Source organism: Colias philodice, chromosome 22, assembly GCF_061535455.1.
Source record: "Colias philodice isolate Cphi_HAF_F1 chromosome 22, ilColPhil1 Martin Lab GWU primary, whole genome shotgun sequence".
In the NCBI taxonomy this organism is placed as follows: domain Eukaryota; kingdom Metazoa; phylum Arthropoda; class Insecta; order Lepidoptera; family Pieridae; genus Colias; species Colias philodice.
The window spans coordinates 1,224,641-1,249,717 of record NC_143107.1 but is presented as its reverse complement, the minus strand read 5'-3'; the positions used below and the strand labels follow the sequence as shown (position 1 = coordinate 1,249,717).

Below are 25,077 nucleotides of genomic sequence, written 5' to 3'. Positions count from 1 at the left end.
AAAACACGGTACACGAGCGAAAATTCTTCCTTCGCACAAGCTTTGAGGTTCTACGAACTTTCTATTAACATTAGGAAGGCTTAAACTGTCAGCACTTGAAGATTCTTGTCAAACGACACTTTTTCCACAACTATTAACACATTTTTTTTCTGTTTTCATCTGATTTGTATTTCTTTTTACGTTTCCATTATATCTATACTAATATTATAAAGATGAAAGGTTTGTATGTATGTATGGTTTTCACGCATAAACTACTGGACCGATTTTGATGAAATTTGGCACAGATAATCTTTAGACCATGAGAAAGAACATAGGCTACCTTTTATTGCGAAATATTTACCACGGGCCATAAGCCACAAGCCACAAGCCGGGGCGGACCGCTAGTATATTATATTATGTTACCGTTAAAAGATCTTTTCTGTTAAATCGTGTTTTTCTTAATTAGAACTAGTTTTTTCAACGACATTTAGATACATATAGTTCTTACTATGGAAAAGGCGAAGTAACGAAAATGTGTTTTAACTATAACACTTCTTTGTATGTTGAATTTTAATTATTTCTTCATTGTGTAAAACTACAATATGTAAAGTATAACAAATGTAAATGTATAAATATGGATAACAAAGGCATTTAGTTAAAATTAGTTCTAATTAGGCAAAACGCGTTGTATCGAAAATGTCTTATCACTGTAACATATACTTTTAACTGTAACATGTGTAGACTGAAGTTTAGCTAAGTATATCCTTATTCTGTAAAACAAGAAAATAAATACGCATCTACGTCATAAATAACGTAATCACTGCATAGTGATAAGGCCGCCCTTTGTGCTTTTGTTTATTTTAAATTGTTATTTTATGTACCTGGTTCATTGTACAATAGTGTTAAATAAATAAATAGTTATTCCATAGCACAGTGGGTAAACCTAAGCAGTGTGGGAACGTCACTTTACCAGAGGTTTATTTTATGTAAATTAAATTGGCCCCGTGAAGCTGAGTGAAGGCTTATAAAGATGTTTGTCGCCTTATGGCAGTCTTGCCTTGATTTGTTCCCTTTATGCCTACAAGACGTGTTATTGTGGCTTTTAGGAATCTATAGGTACATATATGGTAAAAGCTTGAATTACGACTTTGTTGGAAAATGCGTGTATCTTTTGAAATCGCTCGTTTTATTGGAGTAGATCTGATGATCGTTTTATTACTATGCTAAAGAATTACAGCTTTATATAGTACGCAGTCAGAATATTAATAAAACTGTCATGGAGTACATATTACGTACCTACTTACCTAATAAATGCAGATTTTACTGCAAATTGCGAACACAGATTACACTATTATTATGTACTAGCTTCCGCCCACGACTTTGTACGTGCATCCCCGTTTTTCCCCGTTCCCGCAAGAATTTCGAGAATCCTTTCTTAGCGGATGCCTACGTCCTAACATCTACCTGCATGCCAAATTTCAGCCCGATACGTCCAGTGGTTTGGGCTGTGCGTTGATAGATCACTATATCAGTCACCTTTGAGTTTTATACATATAGATAGATTATTAATTGTTAATAAATAAATTATTTGTATTTCTTTGCTGGTTTTATTTTAAAATCCTTAAACGTCGTTAGTACATTCTCAGGCGCCATTTCTACCACAGTGCAAAAACATTTGCGTACCGTACGTATGTGTGCATTTCATGAACATATACAAAATCATAATATTATGTAACAATTTGTCAATTTATATTGATAAAATACACTACAATTGATAAGCATTTATTAAAAAAAACACTTGAGCGATGTCAAGGGACATCCGGATGGAACGAAGTACAGAGAACGAAGTACGAACGAAGAACAGAGAACCACGCACACGCTACACGGCTTACAACTCTAGCAAAAAGTGTCGTGACAACTTTTCGTAAGAATTTTTTCCATCTAGCCCCCTTTCATAACGCGCGATAAGGAACTTCGTTCCAAAACTTATAGATTTCGAGGCGCTGATTCTACCACAGTGCAAAAAAATTTTATTTTTTGTGTGTCTATTATCACTGAACATAAACATCGTCATAACATTATGTAACAACTGCTACATAATGTTATGACGATGCTGCGCCCCGCGGTTTTACCCGCAGTGCTCAGCTCCTCATGGTCTTAGCGTGATGATTAATGGGCTAACTAACACCGTAAAATTTATCGGACGGATGCAATCGGACCAGTAGTTCCTGAGATTAGTGCGTTCAAACAAACAAAAAAACTCTTCAGCTTTATAATCTTATATATAAAATTCTCGTGTCACAATGTTAGTCTGCATACTCCTCCGAAACGGGTGGACCGATTCTCATGAAATTTTCTGTGCATATCGGGTAAGTCTGAGAATCGGCCAACATCTATTTTTCATATGTACCACGGGTGAAGCCGGGGCGGACCGCTAGTATTACTATAGATTTGTATAGATAAAACTGTAATTGATAAGCGTGACTCATAGACCGTCTAGACTCAAGACAGACTTTCAAGGAAGTCTGGCATTGTCCCCGAATAGATGCAAATATTAATAAAATGGAGCACAATAAGCCTTTAAGTATGCAAAGTTTATTATAAGGGTATCTTTTAATAAAGATATTTCCTAGAACAAGATTTTCACTATAATAAATTAAACAACGTTCTATAAGAAACACTGATATTCCTAATACATAGCGTATATTTACGTTATATACACCACGATTCAAAAGAAATATGTCTGTAAAATATTTATTAATTCAAAAAGGTGATTAAAAACCAAATAATAAGATGATTAACTATGAGTACACATTTAAAATTAAATAACTTATTTTTTTAACTTAAATTGGAATAGTTTTTAAAATGTTGTTTCCCTGATTGTATTTTTAAAACTACATACAGCAAATTATACTGACATTAAGACCTAACATCGTTCATACTTTGTAATAATGCAACTACAAATATAATTAACTTTTCCGGACATAGAAACACATTCACACATTTATTTTATATATTTACTTTTGTAATTTTTATTTATTGGTGCACAATAAAGTATTTTTGTTTGTTTGTTTAGAAACCAAACTCATACACGCATTCGCAATAAGAAGGATCATTAACTACAACACCTACCAGGTCTTCTAACTAGTATATTTACATTTTAATTAAAATATGCATCGATTCACACTTCATAATCAAGAGATTTACACTTCAAGTACATATTAAGTGTTTATCAATTATTTATTGCAAAAGACTCGACCCCGATTGAATATTTTACTCTTTTATCGCGTAAACAACGCATTTTATTATCGTTTATGCAATGTTATGGCCTGCGACATGGTCCGTTTATAAAATCATCTTCATTCCATATCTATACATCTATACATCTATACAAATATTATAAAGAGGAAAGGTTTGATTTTTTGTTTGTTTGTTTGTTTGTATGAATTGAATAGGCTCCGAAACTACTTGGCAGATTTGAAAAATTCTTTCACTGTTGGAAAGCTACATCATTTCTGAGTGACATAGGCTAGGTTTTATCCCGGAAATCCCACGGGAACGGGAACTATGCGGGTTTTTTTTTGAAAACGCGGGCGAAGCCGCAGGCGGAAAGCTAGTATAGTAATATATGTAATAATAAATAAGTATATAACATACAGTAATGATTTGATTTGCTTGTTAGTGATGAACTTGAATCAATTAAAATAAATAATCCAATTGAAAGTCTTATAATTAAAAAAGAGCGTGTGTGCCGAGCACACGTGTCAGAAGTGAAACTTCTTTAGATTCAAGGATACCAAAATCGTCGCCTTACTTTATGACGTGACGGTATTGCCATGACGCGACCTTGAAATTTTACTCTCAATGCGCCTAAAGAAGTTTCACTTCAAATTGCTATAGTTATTTACAAAATAGAGACACATAAAACTATGAAATAACAAAACCGCTCTTCATCTCTACCTATACTAATAAAGAGAAAAGATTAATTTCCGTAAATTTGTAATCGATAAAAAACTACTTAACTGATTTAGAAAATTCTTACTTCTTAGAAAGCTGTATTATTCCTGAGAGACGTAAGATATATTTGCTACTTTTGAACCTAGACGACCCGGGCGGATTCAGATCGAGAAAACATTATGGTATCTATTTTTATTTATTTATTTAACAATTTAATATACCACACCAAGTAATATTTACAATTATACAAAGAGGATTAATATGGTAGGTACAAAGGCGGCCTTATCGCTTACTAGCGATCTCTTCCAGACTGCCCAAGGTAAGAGTATGATTATAGTTATATTGATTATGTAATAATATATTTGCACCTAAGAAAATATTATGAATGTTATGCAGTTAACGAAGCAGTTAATAAAACTGCATTTTTAAAAATGAAAATTGTATTTTATATATAAAGTAGCTTTCCGCCCGCGGTTTTGCCCGCTTTCTTTAAAACCTAATAAATTATAAACAAAAACCTTTCTCTTGAATCACTCAATCTATTAAAAAAAAACCGCATCAAAATCCGTTTCGTAGCTTTAAATATTTAAGCATACATAGGGACATAGGGATAGAAGCGACTTTGTTTTATACTATGTAGTGATGCGATATATACCGGTACAATAGAATTGAAATACGTTTGTCAAGTTTCTAGTAGAAACGTAGTATTGTAGTGTCCTTGAATATTTATACATATACCTATATACATTAATGGTTGTTGCATTTAAATCTTTGGATATGAATAGCTGTAGCTCAATTTTATATCCAATCAATGCACGTATTTTTGTATCGCTCATATAAATGCATGCTCTTATAATGTAGGGAAATGTTTTGTTTGTTTGTACAAAATATCCTTCAAAACTACTATACTAATTTTTATAGTAACATGAGTAAACGTATGTGTAGGTTGCCTGGTCGTAAACTAATCTTAATATATAAAAATCTCGTGTCACAATGTTTGTCCTCAATGGACTCCTAAACCACTTAACCGATTATAATAAAATTCGCACACCATGTGCAGTTGGATCCAACTTGAGAGATAGGATAGGTTTTATCCCGGAAATCCCACGGGAAAGGGAACTATGCGGGGTTTTCTCTGAAAACGCGGGCGAAGCCGCGGGCGGAAAGGTAGTAAATTATAAGCCTCGGTAGAGATAGAGACTTTGAAACTGAATTTTCAAAATAAACATGGATTTATAAATTATTTTACCACCTGAATGATTATACGTAAATATTTTTTTTATTCCAGGTCCACCCGGACGCAACGGCTAGTGTATTATAATTTGGTAATTAAAATATACAAATGACACGATTCATAATGAAAAGTACCTATTCTGCAGAAATTATTCAATAACAATATTATTAAGAGCCGATTTTTCAATGCTTGGATAAAACTTATCCGTCCAATAAAGTATTTAAACACGATAATATTAAAATGTCACGTAAACTGTCAAATACGGGCAATTAGAATACGTTTTTAAAATGGTAGTTTTATACATTATTCGACGAATAAGTTTTATCCAAGCATTGAAAAATCGGCCCTAATAGGAGTAAAAAGAAAAGGTAGAGTTAAGTGTAAAGATTTAACGCGGGTTTGGAGAGAGCTCTATTTATTATTAAACTCATGTTTATAATATTATAGATTACATAATAAAGGCTTTAAATCCATACTAATATTATAAATGCGAAAGTAACTCTGTCTGTCTGTCTGTTACTCAATCACGCCTAAACTACTGAACCAATTTTCATGAAATTTGGTATGGAGATATTTTGATACCCGAGAAAGAACATAGGCTACTTTTTATCCCGGGAAAATGACGCAATCCCGGAAATTCCACGGGAACGGGAACTATGCGGGTTTTTCTTTGACTGCGCGGGCGAAGCCGCGGGCGGAAACCTAGTATTGAATATGTGCTTTTTTGGAAAAGTAATAAAACATTTTTTTTTCACGAATAAAACGATCAGCCAAAGATCAAAGTGTAAGAACATTTTTCGCAATAACATTTACATTTAATAACACAAAAAGCTCCACTTATAATATTCCCCATCCTATCTATCTAAACAACAATTATTGTAGAGTTCGTCAGTAGTGAAAAGCTCTAAATATAACAAACAGACCGTGAAATTTATCAAAACCCAAAAAAATACGTGACACAAACTTTACAACAACACATAAACATTATGTGTCTTTTAAATATCAATAAATCGTTTTATTTTCACGAATAAAACTATCAGCAAAAGAAAATAACGCTAAATGCATTCTTAATTAATTTTAAGCACCATAAAAACTCTATTAAAATCCCTATTCTAAAAAAAATTGTAGAGTCTTATTCATCATGAAAAGCACCAGCACAATTAAACTTATCAAACCGAAAAAATACGTGACACAAACTCTCCATACTCAAAAACATTATTGTGTGAATCAATTAAGGTTTACGAGTGCGAAAAACAAATTAATTCGGCAAGTGAAGGCAACGTGCGCGTAAGGCTACTTTTAAATGTTTTAACGCATTGCGACGTACGTCCTTTGGTAGGTAAGGTTCATGCGCAAACGGCATTCAGTGTTGTACTGTCGTGCCGCACGAACGTGTTTGTGGTATCTGTACGCCGCGTACGTAATAGTTAAGTTTACGTTCTGTGTTGTGTTGTGTGTGTTGTGATTGACGGTTTTTTTGTGTGTGATTGGAGACGCAAGGTGAGTTGGAGAACTTAATTTAAAAATAGAGCCAAATGAAAATTTGTTTAAAATATTGCTTTTAGAAAATAGAGCGATTTTAAATTTGGTGTTGTTAAAATATTGGTTGACAAAAATTTTTTAGGTAATAAATATTTGAGAATAGTTTATTAAGTAATAGTTAAGTTATTCCGCTCATTCTTTTTAATAAAATTTAGTAGCAAAGGCTGAAATTTTCAAGGCGCAAAGTTAAGTATAGTAAAAATAAAATAATTAATTGTATTTCTGTAACTAAACTTTTGTATTATGGCTCTACATATTCATTTTATTATTTTTAATTAAACCTACGTTTACTGCGTTAACAAAATAAAACCAAATTTACGCTTAATTAAAAATTCCCGCAACATATTCTAATTCCCACTTTAATGACGGTAAATTCGCTTCAAGCTGTAATTTAAACTCATTGAAGGAAAGTGCCTAGGCAGCGTGAAATCTAGACCTAAATACTTTTAACTAAACATCTGGCTTGTGACCTATTTTACCTTCTAATGGACTTGCCAATCTAAGCTATATATTAAGGATCTTTGATGTAGGATAAGGAAATCAGGCGTTATTAAATTATCCAAGCGACTTAGGTATGCTATTGAGACTAAGAGCTTTTCAGACTTTCAAAGGGTAAGTTTATCAGATATTCTATACAGGCATTATGCATTTAACACATAAAGCAAGTATACTTCATTTTATAAAAGATAAAAAAGCTCTACAAAATGTCTCTACATTAGTTGGCTGACATAATGATTAGTGATTACTAATATTTTATACTAGAGGTCCGCCCCGGCTTCGCCCGTGGTACATATTTCGCAATATAAGGTAGCCTATGTCCTTTCTCGGGTATCAAAATATCTCCATACCAAATTACATGCAAATTGGTTCAGTAGTTTAGGCGTGATTGAGTAACAGACAGACAGACAGAGTTACTTTCGCATTTATAATATTAGTCCATACTAATATTATAAATGCGAAAGTAACTTTAACGTTTATCCATATAAAGCTTGGATTTCAATTATTTAATATAATAAATGGGAAAGTAACTGTGTCTGTCTGTCTGTTACGCTTTCAGACTTAAACCTCTCAACAGATTTTGAAGAAATTTGGCACGGACAATCTTTAGACCCTGTGAAAGAACATAGGCTACCTTTTATCAAAACACAACGCGGGTGTAGCCGCGGGCGAAAGCTAGTTGTAATTTAATTAATGGCTATTTCTGTTCATTGTTTTTTCGTATTATAATTATAATATACATAACTTGTAAATTATGGGACTGTTAATTCTTCTGAAATAAAGAAATTTATTCATTATTTATAATTAGTAGATACTTTTTGTATATGTAGAGTTCTTAATTTATTTATTGGACATATCAAGGAACTAAGTAAACAGTTTTAGTTAATAATTGTATTTAAGTAATTATGCAGCGGGTACGTATTTCGTTCCTAAAGTTCGGTAATAAAACAATAAGTTTTGCTTTTATAAGGAAAGGAACAATAATATTTTGAGAAACTTCGCACTATGAAAACTATGATATTTCTATGTTAATGGCTGAAGTTTAGTGACCTAGGTTTGGTGGAAGCATTTAAAATATTTAAGTAACTTCTAACTTTTAAATTACATATATGTATAATAGGTATATTTTTACCTCATGATTTAACTAAGAATAGGAGAGTCTAGCACCTGTATATGTTCGTCATGGCTGTTAATTCAAATCAATTGCTTATTTAAGTTAAGCAATAAGGTTAGGTTTAAAGAATGATTTATTTTCATTTAAAGACTTAAAGCTTATTACATGAGAATAACATAACAAAGTAAATAAATAATGAAACAGTCGTCCGGGCACAGCTATTCCAAAGGTAAGTAGTTTTTATTCCAGAAGAGAAGGTTCATAGGTATATTAATTTTATGTAAGAGATATAAACTCTGATTGATAATGAACTTGTATTTTACAAATAATAAGTCTCTTGTCTCTCCTATTTTTAATTGAAATGCATAGTAGTATAGCGCTTCTTGGGGTAAACATTTACCACGGAAAGAATCTCTGGCCGAAGTTTTGAATTGTGATTCGAAATCTCAATAGTATGCTGTTAGGAAGTTGGCAGTGATGGAACGCTCCTGTGCTTTGGAGAGTGTACCGTGTGTTGCTTTTGGTCCTGGGCGTGATCTCTCTGGTCGTGGCGGTCTTCCATCGGACTATGACAATGATGAAAGAAAGCACGCATTTTTGTATATGCATGCATGCGGATTGTGGATAATCAAATAAGAGTTGAAATTAGGTGGAAGTCGAAGCGCAGATGATGATAATTCATTCATTTATGATATCACTAATTATATTATCTAACTTTGTCCTGCCAAAACACCCTCATCACTAACCGGTACCGGTTTTTCTAACTACCAAGCAACGCCACCGTTTATGCTACTTTATTTATTACTAGCTGCGCTCCGCGGTTTTACCCGCAGTGCTCCGCTCCTGTTGGTCTTAGCGAGATGACCTTCCTCGATAAATGGGCTATCTAACACCGAAAGAAATTTTCAATTTGGACCAGTAGTTCCCGAGATTAGCGCGTTCAAACAAACAAACTCTTCAGCTTTAGCTTAATAATATTAGTATAGATATTACGGTAATAAAATATACGGTAAGGAGTACTTCGAGGAAAATATTAAAAAATTATAAGAGTACATAACCTCGCCTCGGAAGCAAATTTAGGGGCTCACCGATTGATCTTGAGAACTTTCCGGGATGAAATAAAAACTTTGTTGATATTAAAAATACCTTCATTTTGGTTGAAGTAGGGATAAAGCGTACATACGGTTTTGGGAGAAATAATGAATTAAAGCACTTTAGTGTAGTGATTGGTGATATTATAATATTTGGTTATATTGGTTATATTATAAATGTTGTTTTTTCGATTCTTTGAAAATAATTTTAATTAAATCTCAGTAGCTTAAAGCTTCTTTTTACTGTATTTACGAATAATGCTTATAGAATAAGAATAAGAATCAAAATTGCTTATTTATGAAAAACAGTTTAAAAGTTCAAGATAGATTTTTGCTCGAAAACATTACAAGTTGTAATCAAACACTTTTATAATTAGGTACTTATTTTTAACGACTCTACATCTCGTTTTTGTTGCATTTTAATAATGCCCTTGTATACACTAATATTATAAAGTAAATTGATTGTTTGTTTATAATTTAAATTTATCATCTTAGCTTTCCGCCCGCGGCTTTGCCTGCGTTGTCATTTGTCAAAGAAAAACCCGCATGCGATTTCCGATATAAAATCTAACCTATGTGGTTTCTCAGGACTCAACTCAAATAAAATCATTTATTTGTCAAATCAAATCAATTCAAACTATATCTGTACCAAATTTTATCCAAATCGGTTGTGTGATTTAGCCGTTTATGACAGACAACCCCATAAACTTATAAAATTAGTGAATGAAAAGTAAAATCACGCAAACAACAATTAATGTCGAACGGTTTATTAAATATTCAGCGAGATTAATTGGAATTGATTAAATTTCGTGTTCTTTGTTGTTTGTGTTTACAATATGTTTGATAATACGCGTTATTTGTGTATTAAAATTCTTATTGCTTTATTACGTTTCCGTATTCTAGAAGTTCGTTATGATTTTATATCTGCGAGAACATTTGTTCAAACTTTTAACTTTTAATTTGTGAACTTCTATATGTGTCTGTTAAATAAAGAATTTTGTATTGTATTGTATTTATGAGCAAATACAAAGAGTGGTCACAATCCAGTTTTATTTAAACAAATTATTCTCTATGTCTTTATTTTTTTTTTTCAGGACAATTTTCACACACGGCACGATCTGATCCCATACTAAGCTTTCACTTGTGTTATGGAAACCAGATGGCTGATAAACATACATAATATATAATTTTAAATAAATACTGATATAGATATTATGTAACACCCAGATACAGAGCAAACATCTATAACAAAATATTTGCCCCGGGTGGGAATCGAACCCACGACCTCTGGCTTGGAAGGCAGGGCCACTACCAACCAAGCCAACCGGTCAGTCATCATTGTTTTAATCTATTGAGTTTAGTTTATATAAAATATCCATAACTAGCGTTAGCTACTATTAAGTATTCCGTGCTATAACTTCAAAAAATACACAATAAGTTCTTTTATGTAATCTGTGTACCTTTACATAGATCGATAATGACTGCTTTGCTTCGTTTATGTTATTTTAGCTCAGCTATATGAAGGCAAGATCTTTTTTGGCTGGTTAAAGAATGTCCGAACCCTTCCTAATCCATTGATTGTATCAGTATCGAACGATTCATATGGCTAGACTAGATGGCGCCATTAGAAGGGCAATGTATCTAGTCCGGGATCCATCGCCCATTTTTGCAAGTGATTACTATCAAGCTAATTTTTCGTGAGTAGCTTTATTTTGATGAGATGCCCAATAATTTCATGTACGAAACTCTCGATTGTGGTAGCTTACAGAGGTAACAAGGATAAAAATTTTTGATTTGACGGTTCTAAAATATTTATTACGCAATTTGTAGGACAATATGTCTGTTGAATTATATAGGTATTAAATAAGTGAAAATAAAAAAATCTGCTGGTTAGTAATCATTTATGATGACTTCGTTATCGATACACATTGGAAAGGGGGACTCTTTGATCAAACCATAGATTTTGTAGGACAAATATTTTTTCGAATAATTTAGATAATTATCTTGAGATTGAACAAAAAAAATACATTCAGTTAGAAATTAATATTTGAGAACCATCAAATCAAAATATTTTATCCTTGTTTCCTCTGTTAGCTACCACAATCGAGAGTTTCGTACATGAAATTATTGGGCATCTCATCAAAATAAAGCTACTCACGAAAAATTAGCTTGATAGTAATCACTTGCAAAAATGGGCGATGGATCCCGGACTAATCGTAAATTGTGAAAATTGGGAAATGCCTTACAATAAGGTTTATTTCTGCTTGTATTTTGATGAGTTTTGCAAATAATGTTGTGTGATATGGTTGTTATAAACAATAGTAATCTCAGGTAGGTGCATAGTATTTGTTGTACGTTTATTTATAGTTTCCATAGTATAATAAATTATATTAAAAAAGTGTCTGTTTATCTACTAACAGTTTTCATAATTATTTCTCAAAAATGATATTTCTATGGGAATGAGATGATTTAACGCGTTAAGAAGTAGCCTTAACCCATTTTAGACTTCTATCTCAGTATTATTAATACTAAATCACTATTAATTCCCTATTATTGTTTAATATGACAACTATTTAATAATATAATAACTGAAATGTTATGATTAGAACAAAATAGAGTGCTAATAAGCTTATAAATAGAAGAGAGAGCTCTATTTTGTGTTATAAGCTTGAAAATTAATAAAACGCAGTAAACCTTCTGCAAAGGTGCAATATTAAGAAATTTATATCAAATTGTGTTCATAGTAAATTCGTTTTCATATTATTACTTAATAAACTTTTTACTATACTGATATCATGAAGGGTAGGTAAAGCTTTTTGTGCTTTTTGCTCATCTTTGGAACTACTGAACCGATTTTGGGTTTTATTAAAGTGAAACTTTTATTACATCGTCTCAAACTTTTTGGTCTGTGTAGCGCATGTCGCGTGACGGTTGGCTGCCGAGTAGGTATACCTACTTGGCAGTCGACCGTCACGCGACATGCGCTACACAAAGCAGTGTTCGGAACTGTTCGAACAGTTTCACTTTTACCGTGGTTTCATAAAACCACACAACATTTTTCATCAGTGGAAAGCTACATTTTTCTTGAAATACTTTAGCTATATTTTTACTTGATTTTTGTCTGAACTAATCAAGCGTTAGTTATTAAAAATCTCTATAGGTAGGTACTTAATAAATGTGTCTTTGAAATCCTACTCATAAGAAGAAGACTCCATAAGCACTCTTTATCCGCTTTGTCGCATTCCCTCTTACACAAAATCATTCGTGAGCGACAGAGACGAAAGCTAATTAATTACGGATTAAGAAGCTAAGCAAAGGTATTCCACATACCACAAGGAGTGTATGCATTACCATAGTATATAGAGAACAAGTAGGCCGACTCCCGGCGTTTAGGAGCGCACGGTACGTAAACTCGCGAGGTGCATGCAGGGTTGTCACTTGTCACGTTAATATTTTAAATAATTGTATAAACAAACACCGACCGCTCATAGTAATGGCGCGGCCCTCAAGAGAACGGTCCATGAGAAGGAACCGAGCGGCGTTGTGTGCTTGCGTCAAGCTTGCGTACAGTACATGAAGTACGTAAAGTACATGAACGGGGGGTGCAGCCAAGCGCTCATACAAACGCGATGTACCTTCGTTTGATTTTCTAACCGTAATAACTTACTTATTCTCTTTATACTATGGCAATAGTGTGTCTATTGTTTAAAGTCGGTTAATTAAATTCTACAGCAATCAAATGTTTGTATTGGATTAGCGATAACTGTCTCCAAACTAATTTACAATTGAGGAATACCGTCTGTCATTCTAATGAGTGTGTGGGATACAAGAATTGTGTGTGATTAATTTGTATTTTAAGATTAGTTATGAAGCGAGTTTGAAAATTGTTTCTACTTTTTGAGTGACATTTTTATAGGTCTTCGATTATTGATTTTTATTATGTATAGATATATCTTCTCTGATTTAATTATTTACAGATACTTCTTAGTAGCTTTTTATCGTGATCTTATTATTATAATATCATTAATTTTATGAATGTATTTATGATAACAGCATTCTAGTGTTTAATTCGTGTCCTTTCGTATATTTAACTATATGTTTAAGTGTCATAGATTTTTTTTACGTTAGTTAAAAAATTTTATACAAAAAAAATGTATCTGCCGAAACGGGACATGAAACTTTATCATATTAACTATTGGTATCAAAACAAATATCTACACGCTCGTACAAAACGATTTGTTCAGTCAGTGAAATGATAATTGAGCAGTCCGTCGCGTGAGCAGAAACAATTAAACAAACAAAATAACATTAGCATATACTACATAGTAATGTGACGCGATTGTTCGTTTAGAAATCAATTGGAAAAGGCGTTACGGAATACATATTTTGTATGTTATTTTATTGACAATTCAAACTATTTGTTTGATAACGATAATCTCTGGAACTACTGGTTCTATTTGATTTCTTTCTTGCTTTGTATTGGATATTTAGGAAGGCTATGGTTTACATTATAATATCATGTAACGATAGATTAAAGGACAAACATTAAACAGTTTTTTTTTCATATTCTATTAATCTCGGTAGTTTTTTAAATACAACATCTTATTATTGAACTGATAAGATCATTATTCCAATGGCCATGCACTTGGTACGTCAGCTACTAGCCGCTTGTTCCGGCGTTGCTCGGATTGACCTGGAAAAAAAATAGTCTATGTTACATAGTATCGATGGGGATTTCGTACGGTAACATGATTTATAAAATCATACTTAATAACACCCTTTAAATAAGACGTTAAATATCAATACAGATTCCTACAAACTCCCAACAACAAAATCGGCACACGCAAATCTTACGACAAACTCAACCTCATAAAAATTATACACAGTGAAAATCTGAACGTCTAGATGGTTCCATTTAGCTGCACTTAGGAGCGGCGACTCAGCACTCACTTGTCTGAGTTGGACACTTGCCACCGAAACTGTAACAAGCTGAAATCGATGTCCGATTCGCTATATCTTATATTGCTTTTCATTTGTTTGAAAGTCTCGAGTTTGTAGATGTTTTGAACGGTTTCACGGTAGTCATTTTATGAGGATTATAAGTATAGCTACAAATATTATAAAGATAAGGTTTTTGTACCCAATAAGGTTTTGCACTATTAGGCTTATAAATGGCTAATATTATAAAGAGATGAGTTGTTTTATTGTAGCAATTAAGCTTTTGAACTACTAGGCTGATAGTGAACATTCTTTCACCAACTCTTTAAGAAAACTTAATTATTCGATATTCGTAAATGATAATATAGGCTTGTTTATAATAAAGCTTTGGAACAATATCTTCAAAAAAAATTAGGTATATGAACAAGAGCACCATTTTGTTATTCTAAATTTCTAATGTTTATTTGTTGAACTTACGACAATGTTAACAAATTATTTATAATGTCTTATCGTTGCTTAATCTAAAATCACCACAATAAACGAATAATTATTTATTCCATGCTTAATTATTTTATAAGTATATTATATAAAATAATATATTTTATAGAAAACGCCCTTATAAATGCCGAATCATGCCAACAAAACATATCAATTTAACATTATGTACGATATAGCCTTTATGACGTCGTTGCCTCTAGCAAATGAAATTCCGAACCTTCTAGAAATAATAATTAACAATGCATCAAGTATACGTGTAATAAATATTGCAATGAGATAATCACAGTCGTATATTCTGATTTTGTTTTAATGTGTAAATGTCCGTAGGCTGTTTGTATGTTTGTTTTGTTGTAATTAAAGTGTACATATTTATGTTGTACATGTTAATTGATATATTTTAGGTAGAAAAGTTAAGTTATATGACAACGGACAGTGTATTAAAATAACGATGTTTTATTAATAAGAAGTAGATAGAGTTTAAAATTTAAAGTATCTCATAATATTATGTTATCGCAGGCATTATTATAATTAAATAATCTAAACTAATTTTATAAAGCTTAAGAGTTTAATTGTTTGTTTGTTTGTTTGAACGCGCTAATCTCAGGAACTACTGGTCCAATTTGAAAAATTCCAGCTTCCACAATATTAGTATCTGTAGAAGAAATAAAATAATAATAATTCACAACGCTATTTCGTCATTGAAATATAAATTGAAAATGTCCAATTTGGCTTAAAACTCGTATTATAATTGGAGGTAATTCTTCATTTAATAGCCAATCATTATTATGTGTGAATGAAGTTAATTGCGAATTCAAATTATGATCATTATTTCACACATTCATACACACTTTTTATTTAAACATTATGTTCTTAGCCAAAAGCTCCGCATCTTCTTGTGGCTTCAGTTTTTTTTATTTGAGAGTTTGTCGATGTATGCGTAGGTATATTTGACTTCTGAGTTTAAAACTAGATACAGTTTATTCTAAAAATACATAAATTTTGTTTAAAATACGCGTAGAGTACTATTGTTTATTGAATAACAAATAAATTAAATTCTTATCGCTTTTTTTGTAAGTGAATCTAAAATAAACGTCGGTATACATGATACATTAGGTACTTAAAAATAATAATTTAACCCGTATGAAGCTTATTTATTATTTCTGAAGAAAGATTTAAAAGTAAATTAAATTCCATTATCGATAGAAATTTGCATGAATTAACATCATTTAACACTGATTCTTCAAGCAATATCAAAGATAACGTTTCGATTTCATCAACTCCCGGCTATTAAATTAATTTGCGAATCATAAATAGAATTAAATGGATAATAAACTCTATTTTATTGCCCATAAGGTCTAATTTATTAACAAAAAGCAGCTCGAATTGGCCAAACAATTTTAGTCATCGAGTCAATAAAAATTCATACGATATTAACATGTTTAAATGATGTTTCTTTGATAAAATTAATGTTATCATTAAAATTCAGGGCGGTCCACTATGAATTTATTACGAATATTTCGTTAAAATATAGTCTGTGGTGAACAAAATATTGGCTGATTAAAAAATAAATGTCCCATTAAAGGTGCTATTCGCAGAAATATATTATATTTGTTTGGTGTTGATTTATTACTAGTCATTTACGCAATAAAAGAGATTCCATTAAAAATGCTTAATACCTACCAATGATTTGATTCGTTTAATAAAAAATCGGTCTATAGTTGGCGGGAAATGAACATAAGTACCTATACATACATTAAAAATACGCGGTGGAACAGGTCCTCTCTTTTTGAAGTAATAATTAAGCTGTAGAGGAGAAACTATGACTCATAGGAGGCCCATATCTTAGCAGATGGAATGTATACGGGCTGATGATGATGTGAACTGAGCGATCTATGTTATCCATACATGATAAAATTTTAATCAATTAGTTTGTTACTTAATCACACTTCAACAGATGCACAGATTGCAACCAAACTCTCCCCACAGGTAAAAATTTTTCTACACTAGCAACCCCGGCGAACTCCGTTTCGCTACCAGAGACACCTTTTCTTTGCTATAAACCTCACGGAGCCCGAGACCTTTCCAACGAATGCAAAACCGTGAAAATCGGTTCGTGCGTTCTGGAGTTTTAGCGTCAGGAAGGAAAACCGGACTTATATATTAGATTATAACATAGCTTAATTTATATTCAGGTACCTATCGAGTAGAGATTTGATCCTTAGACAGAAGCTGATAAATTAGTTAATTTTATTTATTTTCTTGTTATAATAACTGTAGTCATATGTTATCAGTACAAATAAATGTATTTTAATCTTTCTTTTTATAAAATGGTGCCTTTATTTATTCGAACCAAGTGTAGAAAGGACAGCTTTACGTTCTCTTTAAGGTTGTATGCAATAAAATGTCAACACTAAACTACACTAGAATAGTTCCTGTCCAATTTCGTAAAAATATTCAAAAAATACTGAATTTACAAAAGTTTTCTATAAAGATTTTCATATAATTTCGTTATCCTGACCACTTAAAGCTTGGTCACACAGATAGCTTTTCATGACTACCATTTAATAATAATTAGAACTGTCACAAAATTTAACATGAATGCAAAATGTTTGAATGCGCTAATGGTACGAATTGGTAAGTTATTTTTGCATTGGAGAAAACATGATATCGAGGAAGGCTATAATTATATAGGTTATAACATCACGCTATGACAAATAGGAGCAGAAAAACAATGAAAAACGGGAAGCCACAATGTACAGCTAGTATACATATCAAGGCACTACGAGCTCTATCTTTTGATATTTTATAATATAACTAGCTTTCCGCCCGCGGCTTCGCCCGCTTTGTCTAAAACATAATAAATTATATACTAACCCTTCCTCTTGAATCACTCTATCTATTAAAAAAAAACGCATCAAAATCCGTTGCGTAGTTTTAAAGATTTAAGCATATAATATAAGGGACATAGGGACAGAGAAAGCGACTTTTGATTTTTATGTAGTGATACATTTTAATACGTTAACCTTATAATTTATATTAAAATTAACCTAGGCCCAAGCAGTTAATTCTCTACCGAACATTGAATTAGGGAGATAAAAATATATTCAATAACTTTATGCTAAGTCGAGATCCGGGCACGGTACATTAGGCCGAAAGATAATAATTTAGATACAGTATTATGCTAAAACGAGTGTTTAATATCGTCAAGGGGTTTGGTCCAACATGGGAAGGTTCTAGAAGGTTGCTATGAAATTTTTCAAGGGATTTTACTTAGTTTGTTAACGCGCTATTTGTTTAGACTTCCTTACTGACATAATTCCTTACAAATGTTATTATTATTGACGCAAAAGATATTGATTTAAGTTAAGTGAGTATGTTCATTTTCAGTACCATTTTCCATATCAGACACATTTCTAATTTTTTGTTTATTAATAATATATTTACACCTATCTTTTGTTGTTATAAATACCCTGCAGCGCATCGATCGTTCTTGGAATGCAAGTTGAAAATAGTCCAATGTTCCAATCCAAAACGGGTACGACAAACTAACCTTATTAGAATCAATCGCATGAGCCAAGTCTATAAAAGTGCCACAGATAAATGAAAATCGGCTGTTATCAAGCTTATATAAATCCTTTTTGGTTCCAGACAATTTCGCGAATCCCTTGAAAATAATGTATTTGAGAATTAATTTTAAGTCCAGGGACAATCGCGGTGGCCACGATGTTCTGAGTAAGAATTCCAGTTAATAACTACGAAGGGTTTGAAAATTCTATTTTATTACATTTCGAGGAAGGGAGCTGGCGGGGCCTCTATCTTGTGTAGATTTGGGGCCCTACGTTCTCAAATGTAATTTGCAATGTTAAGGTTTTACAGAAGATAGGCTAGTGTAGTAAAGCTCATTCATTGGTTACTACAAACCTCGCATATATTTTTGGCACTATTTTACTTTCAGCTATGTGGATAATAAATTAATACAAGGATGAATAGACGTACGTAAGAAGAAATAATTACTGTTTACATTGTGTAATCCTCCTTAATATTTATTACTTTTCTTAATACGCTTTACATTTAAATTACATTTATTAATTACCTGTCATTTCTAACATCTGTCGTAAAAGCAGGTGCAAATACAGATGGATGACGGTAAAATTGTGAAATGATTTGTTTACAATAAGGAATAAGGAAAATATTTGCCCAAAATAAGTATTACGTTTTCCTATATCATTATTTTCGTATCATCTGAAAATAATAGGTATTTTTATTTAAGCTATATTAGTTGTTATCTGTATTTATTCTTAATATCTCAAAGTCAATCATTAGGAATACCTTCGTAGTTTCCTTATTGAAAAAAGAGCGTGTGTGCAGAGCACACGCGTCAGAAGAGATACCAAAATCGTCGCCTTACTCAATGACGTGTCACGTGACGGTATTAGCATGACGTGACCTCGAAATTTTACTCTCAACGTGCCTAGAGAAGTTTCACTTCAAAAACTGGGGCCTTACCGCACTCGAGTCCGGCCCAGCTCGCGCTGTAATACTTTTTAACCCCAAAATGTTGAAAGGATAAAACGAGGATTAACATCATATTTCAAATGGAGCCTCACAGAAATTCCTCCAGTTATAAGTATTCAGGATAAAATGAGGCACTGCAAATTCATACTGTGAATAATAAATACCTTTCATGTTTGCTAGACGATGTAATGAATATTTTGATTTATAGGTTTTTATAACCCTCTTCGGTTTAATGGGTTTGCGTTTATGGAGGTCGCAATGGTTTCATTTTGGGTAAGAATATAAAATCTATAAGATACTTATTACCCAGCTTCGCCCGGTTTGTACTGTGATAAAAATATTTCATTATTTTTACTAAAATGTGCGCCGATTTTGCAACATTGAGTTGGTTTTATATTATTTTAAGAAGAATATAAGCTGACTACTTATTTATTAACTAAATGGTTCATTATTTCGTGAAGTATAATTTTTGGTAATTCATGTTGAAATGGGGATAAAAGCACGTAATTACCTGAAAGAGGTCGGGGCGGGTCACTAGTCTATGAATACAAAATAGCGAGATGATTGACTGATAGGCAATGCGCTATGGACGTAGAAATTTGATATTTTGGGGATAATTTTTGCGGAATTTTTGATTTGTCTCTATAATAACTGTTAATAGAAGATATTTGTACGTCAAACCGCGTTAAACATATTAAATTGAACATTACAAAAAATGGATGACTAAATAATAGATAATTATTTATTAGTTTTTATAAAACTCTATAACACTCTTTGCAAACTTAGTTCTTTAACTCTGCCTATAACCACTTAAAACTACAGTATTTATAATCATATAAACTTAAATGAAAAACTATTAATTTAACATACTTATATTTGTAAACAATACCGTCTATCCTTACCTCAAGCCTGACAAAGTCAATAAAATTCACATCAAAAAACACCTCATATATTCCGAAACGGTAAGCACATAAACTTAGTTTAAAATTTAACTTCATCAGCGTTAATCCCTTGTTAAACTAATAATAGCGAATATAGGCCAAAGCCCGTAATATTTTATTAATCGAAGCCACGATAAAGTGAATTTATTATGTACGCAGAAAATACCCTTTCATTAGTACGCGACCCTTTATTTTAATATTCCGTTATTATTGAATGGAATATGTGTTATTAAATTTTGTTTAATTAAGTGGACTTTGCTACTTTTGCTTTTTAGAATCTGTATTTAATGGTCTATATAATGCTTTCTGTAATTAAGACTTTTACATAAGATTTAAAAAATGTTTATGATGTACTGAGTATATTTATTAACGTGAAATACAATCGTGTTTGTGCACCTCTTGCTTTGGCGTCGACTGACTACACTCACTACACTTTGATGCAGAACTGACTGGAGGCAGAACGGTGGAAGCGACCAAACCCACGCGCAATTTTTTGCTCATAATTTAAAAAATATTTTTTTTTTAATTACTGATATTTTAATTGAAAAATCTACTCCCATACGTCTCTCAAGAATTTAATGGTGCCCACGTGGGTAAAGTTTCATTGATATTACTTCACTATTGTCCAAATAAAATTGATTGTCCGTTTAATTTTTAGGCAACTTCACAACGTTTTTCTATCGAGGCAAATTTTGTCAATCGTGTTTCGGTTCCCAAACATCGCTAAACAAACTCTTTAATTAAATAAATCGATAAATAAAAAAAAATCAAATTGGTAGTTTATGAAGAAAAAAACATGAATCTCCGTGCGGTCGAAACGTCTGTTTTGTGTCCGATTTCACCATCTAATAATAAATTGCTAATCATTGTGTATGGAAACTTATTCCGATAGAGACAAATTTTACAAACTTAATTAACCGATAGATAGTATCACCTCAAACTTCAAACTATGAAGCGGTAGCGGTTTTTGCAAATATATTCCTCGCTACACATCCTCGCACATTATTGGTGGGTAAATTTAGCAATTTGAACTTTTTTTTTAATTTGCTTAAACTTATAATAATATTTTTCCGAAAATTTGATTAAAATTTTAACATGTGTCACAACATGTACTCACACATTAACTTTGCGACTCTATTATAAAATAAACCCTTGTTTGTTACAAAATTAATTTAAACGGGTCCTCTATAAATTTTCGACGTAAAACATCTTGTTATTACCATCCAAGGGCTCCAACATGATCGCAGTTGCCAATTCAAATTCCAAGCGTGATTGAATCACTTTAATTTTCAAGTAATTTCATTATTTCGCCTTTGTCACAAGCTCGGCTAATACTTTCGGAATTCCCTTTTTTGTTAAATTAATTTTCATAAATCACTGTTAGATTGCGACTTGACTTGATTTTAAATGACGCTCCAGCAGTTTAATTAGTATTGAAATGGTTTATTTATACTATGTGTTTTAAGAGTGAAAGTTAAAACTGTTTCTTATTTTCGTATACAATAGATTGTAAAAACAAAATGTGTATTTCGTAAAGTATTATCTTATAAATTTAATTTAATTAACAGATCAAAATCGCATTTTCTACATACAAAACACCAATCAGACTTTAATTAGAACCAGTACGTTGAACATAATATTTATCTTGGTATATGACTGACCGGTTGGCTTGGTTGGTAGTGGCCCTGCCTTCCAAGACAGAGGTCGTGGGTTCGATTCCCACCCGGGGCAAATATTTGTGTAATGAACATAGATATTTGCTCTGTGTCTGGGTGTTAATTATCTATATTAAAAATTATATAATATGTATGTTTATCAGCCAGATGGCTTTCGCTTGTGTTATGGAAACCAGATGGTTTCCATAACACAAGCGAAAGCTTAGTATGGGATCAGATTGTGCCGTGTGTGAAAATTTTCCTGAAATATTTATTGATTATTTATTATATATAAGTGATACATACATTACATGCATCAAACCATTATTATTAAAAGTGTATTTCAGGTAATTTACATATAAAAAGACTCTACATCGCTTCTACAAATCTACACGTATTTCGAAAAAGTAAATGTTTTTACGCACGTCACGAAACCCATTACTGCAAATCAGACTCGTTCACTGGCTTTTGTTTTTTTCCATCGTCATTTCAGTTACAGTTTCGCGCCTAATTGGAGACCTGTTTCAGTTAAAAGAATTCTTGAATTAAACACCATTTTGGACGAGAATCCTTAACAATACTACAGCTGTAGATCGCATGTACAGATATGGTAAATTTTATGAGCTTTAACTTTAGGCTTTGTGAAGGTGAAATAGGCAATTGTGTACCAATTTATTTAATAGTAGACTTTATTATTTAATTGTAAGGTTCAGATTTGATTGGTTTAATCGGACTATATTGGTTTATAATTGATGGTAATGCGTAGTTAGTAAGTCAAAGACATGATTATAGGGTGTAAATTAGACAGTTAGTGTACTGACTATCATTTACATATGGATATTGTAAATTTATAGTCTCATAATATGAAATCAATATTGTTATATTTTTTGTTGCTCTATCTCGTTATAATACAGGTTTGGTCTGGTATTTGATGAATTTTCTAATATTTTATACAGATTTTATGTGAAAAATTTCGTGAAATATTAATATTGTAACAGTCAAAATTTATGAAATATTCTGATGTTTTTTAATAGTCGATAGATGATTATCTGAAAAAATTAAAAACATACAATATTAATAAAACTCAAACATTTATTTATTCAATAAGACTTCTTCTAGAAGTAATTTTGAATCGCCATAACTGGAATATAAAAGGAAAAAAAAGAAACTAAGAACAACTGTAGAAAAATCTGTGGGAAACCCGCTTGATTTCACATACAAAGTTAAAAAAATATGACAACCCAAGAAAAATCCTTCATAAATATGTAGTGAACATTACAGGCGTGTAAAGTTTAATATTTAGGATCTCATCACATTCTGAGTTGGTTTGACAGCTGCTTAGCTGCGTCTGACGTCGACTGAGTGGGTTGAGCTTCTCATATTCCATGTTAGAGTACATTGTAGTTTATTGTGTGCATGTTGAATAGTATAACAATGTAGTATTTTATGTTTATATTTTTTTGCATTCTCTGTTTGTTAAACTAGAAATAAAATATGAAAATTTACGTCAAAAGTGCAATTTGACACTTTAACTGGCTGTTAGGGACATTTTCAGCCAGTAGTGAAAATGGTCTAAATTTCGTGCTTGTTTACTTGTTATTGCGATTTATGTTAAAATAACGAAATCGTGAATATAAGGGATACATGTGTACCATAAAAAATGACCTTTTAAATATATTATTACACTCTAAATAAATAAACTGGGTATTGGTTTTATAAATCGTTTCTGCCTCATTAAATACAAAATAGCGTTTATTTTGCTGAATAATTGTTACAAAAGTAATATAAATATAAGTGTTACTTAGAAAAAGCCTGTTATAATGATTAGATAAAGAAATAATGTTGTAGCTACTGCTTGATCATTACTACGTATGGATTTCCATACACCATAGAGCTCATACTACACTGGTTATGGTTTTATACTTCTATAAACAACCAAAGTTGCTAGTAAAAACGTTAACAAGGATTTTAAAATATCATTAAAGTTAACTGTACAATAATGACTAAACAATAATTTCGAAGTGAGACATTAAATTTTTTATCACCTAACTTCAAACCTTCCGAATCGCGGTTTAGCCGCGAAGTTTAACTCCTAATTAACTATAAATAGTGTTTAATGATGTCGTAAAATAGTAAATGACACAGCCCGTAAAGCTGACTGCTGTTTTTGACTTGTTATAGCTACTGCATCGATTGCTTAATCATAAATGGAAGACTGTTTAAAAGATCCCGTAGTTAATCCCGCTATACATATAGGTATGGGCGTATTAAAGATTTTTTGATTGTATGGTATATTTCAAACTCAAACATGTATTTATTCAATTAGACTTCTTCTAGAAGCACTATTAAATCGTCATTACATATTTTTAACATTTACCACCGATTCGGAAAGCGGTATCTATGGAGAAGAATTTGATGAATTTAAGAATTTGACGCTTTCACGTAGATCTTGTCAATAATAATGAATACGTTTTGCTTAAAGTAATTAACACAAATAGGGTTTATAAATGGCATGATATAAAAATGTCAATGTTTTTTCTGAGTAGGTATCACGCTTGTAAGATTGTGAACTGTAGCAACTATTGATAGTTATATTAAACCACTAAGGGCCGATTTTTCAATGCTTGGATAAAACTTAGATATTCGTCGAATAATGTATAAAACTACCATTTTAAAAACGTATTCTAATTGCCCGCATTTGACAGTTTACGTGACATTTTAATATTATCGTGTAATACTTTATTGGACGGATAAGTTTTATCCAAGTATTGAAAAATCGGCCCTAACTCTACTAAAAACATATTATTATGAACAGACTAAGAAATATCTAAAAATCTTTGGAAAGTATCTATTTCAATCGGTACCTATAATTTACATATTTGCTATAACTCAAACCTGCACTTGCAAGGAAAACTTAAATTTGAGGTTTCAATAGCAAATTTTTCAAAAATAAACTTTGTCCCACCGCATTCAAGGTTTAATTTCAAACTTCCAGCATGTGGTTCAAGTCGTAGGAATCGGTAGCGATTAATAATGGCCGTTTCAGTTCTAAAGAAGTAAAACTTTAATAATGGACCTTAAGAACTTAGGATCAATATGGAACTTTAAAATTAAT

The 25,077-nt window shown here is 31.8% G+C and overlaps 1 protein-coding gene across 1 annotated transcript in view; it reads left to right on the top strand.

Moving 5' to 3' along the window:
• Positions 1 to 6,538: 6,538 nt before the first annotated feature.
• LOC149478278 (protein madd-4-like) overlaps positions 6,539 to 25,077 on the top strand; it is a 273,451-nt gene continuing 254,912 nt past the window's right edge. The window contains exon 1 of the mRNA XM_089709471.1: positions 6,539 to 6,670. The gene's annotated coding sequence lies outside the window, so the exon portion shown is untranslated. The remainder of the gene's footprint in view (positions 6,671 to 25,077) is intronic.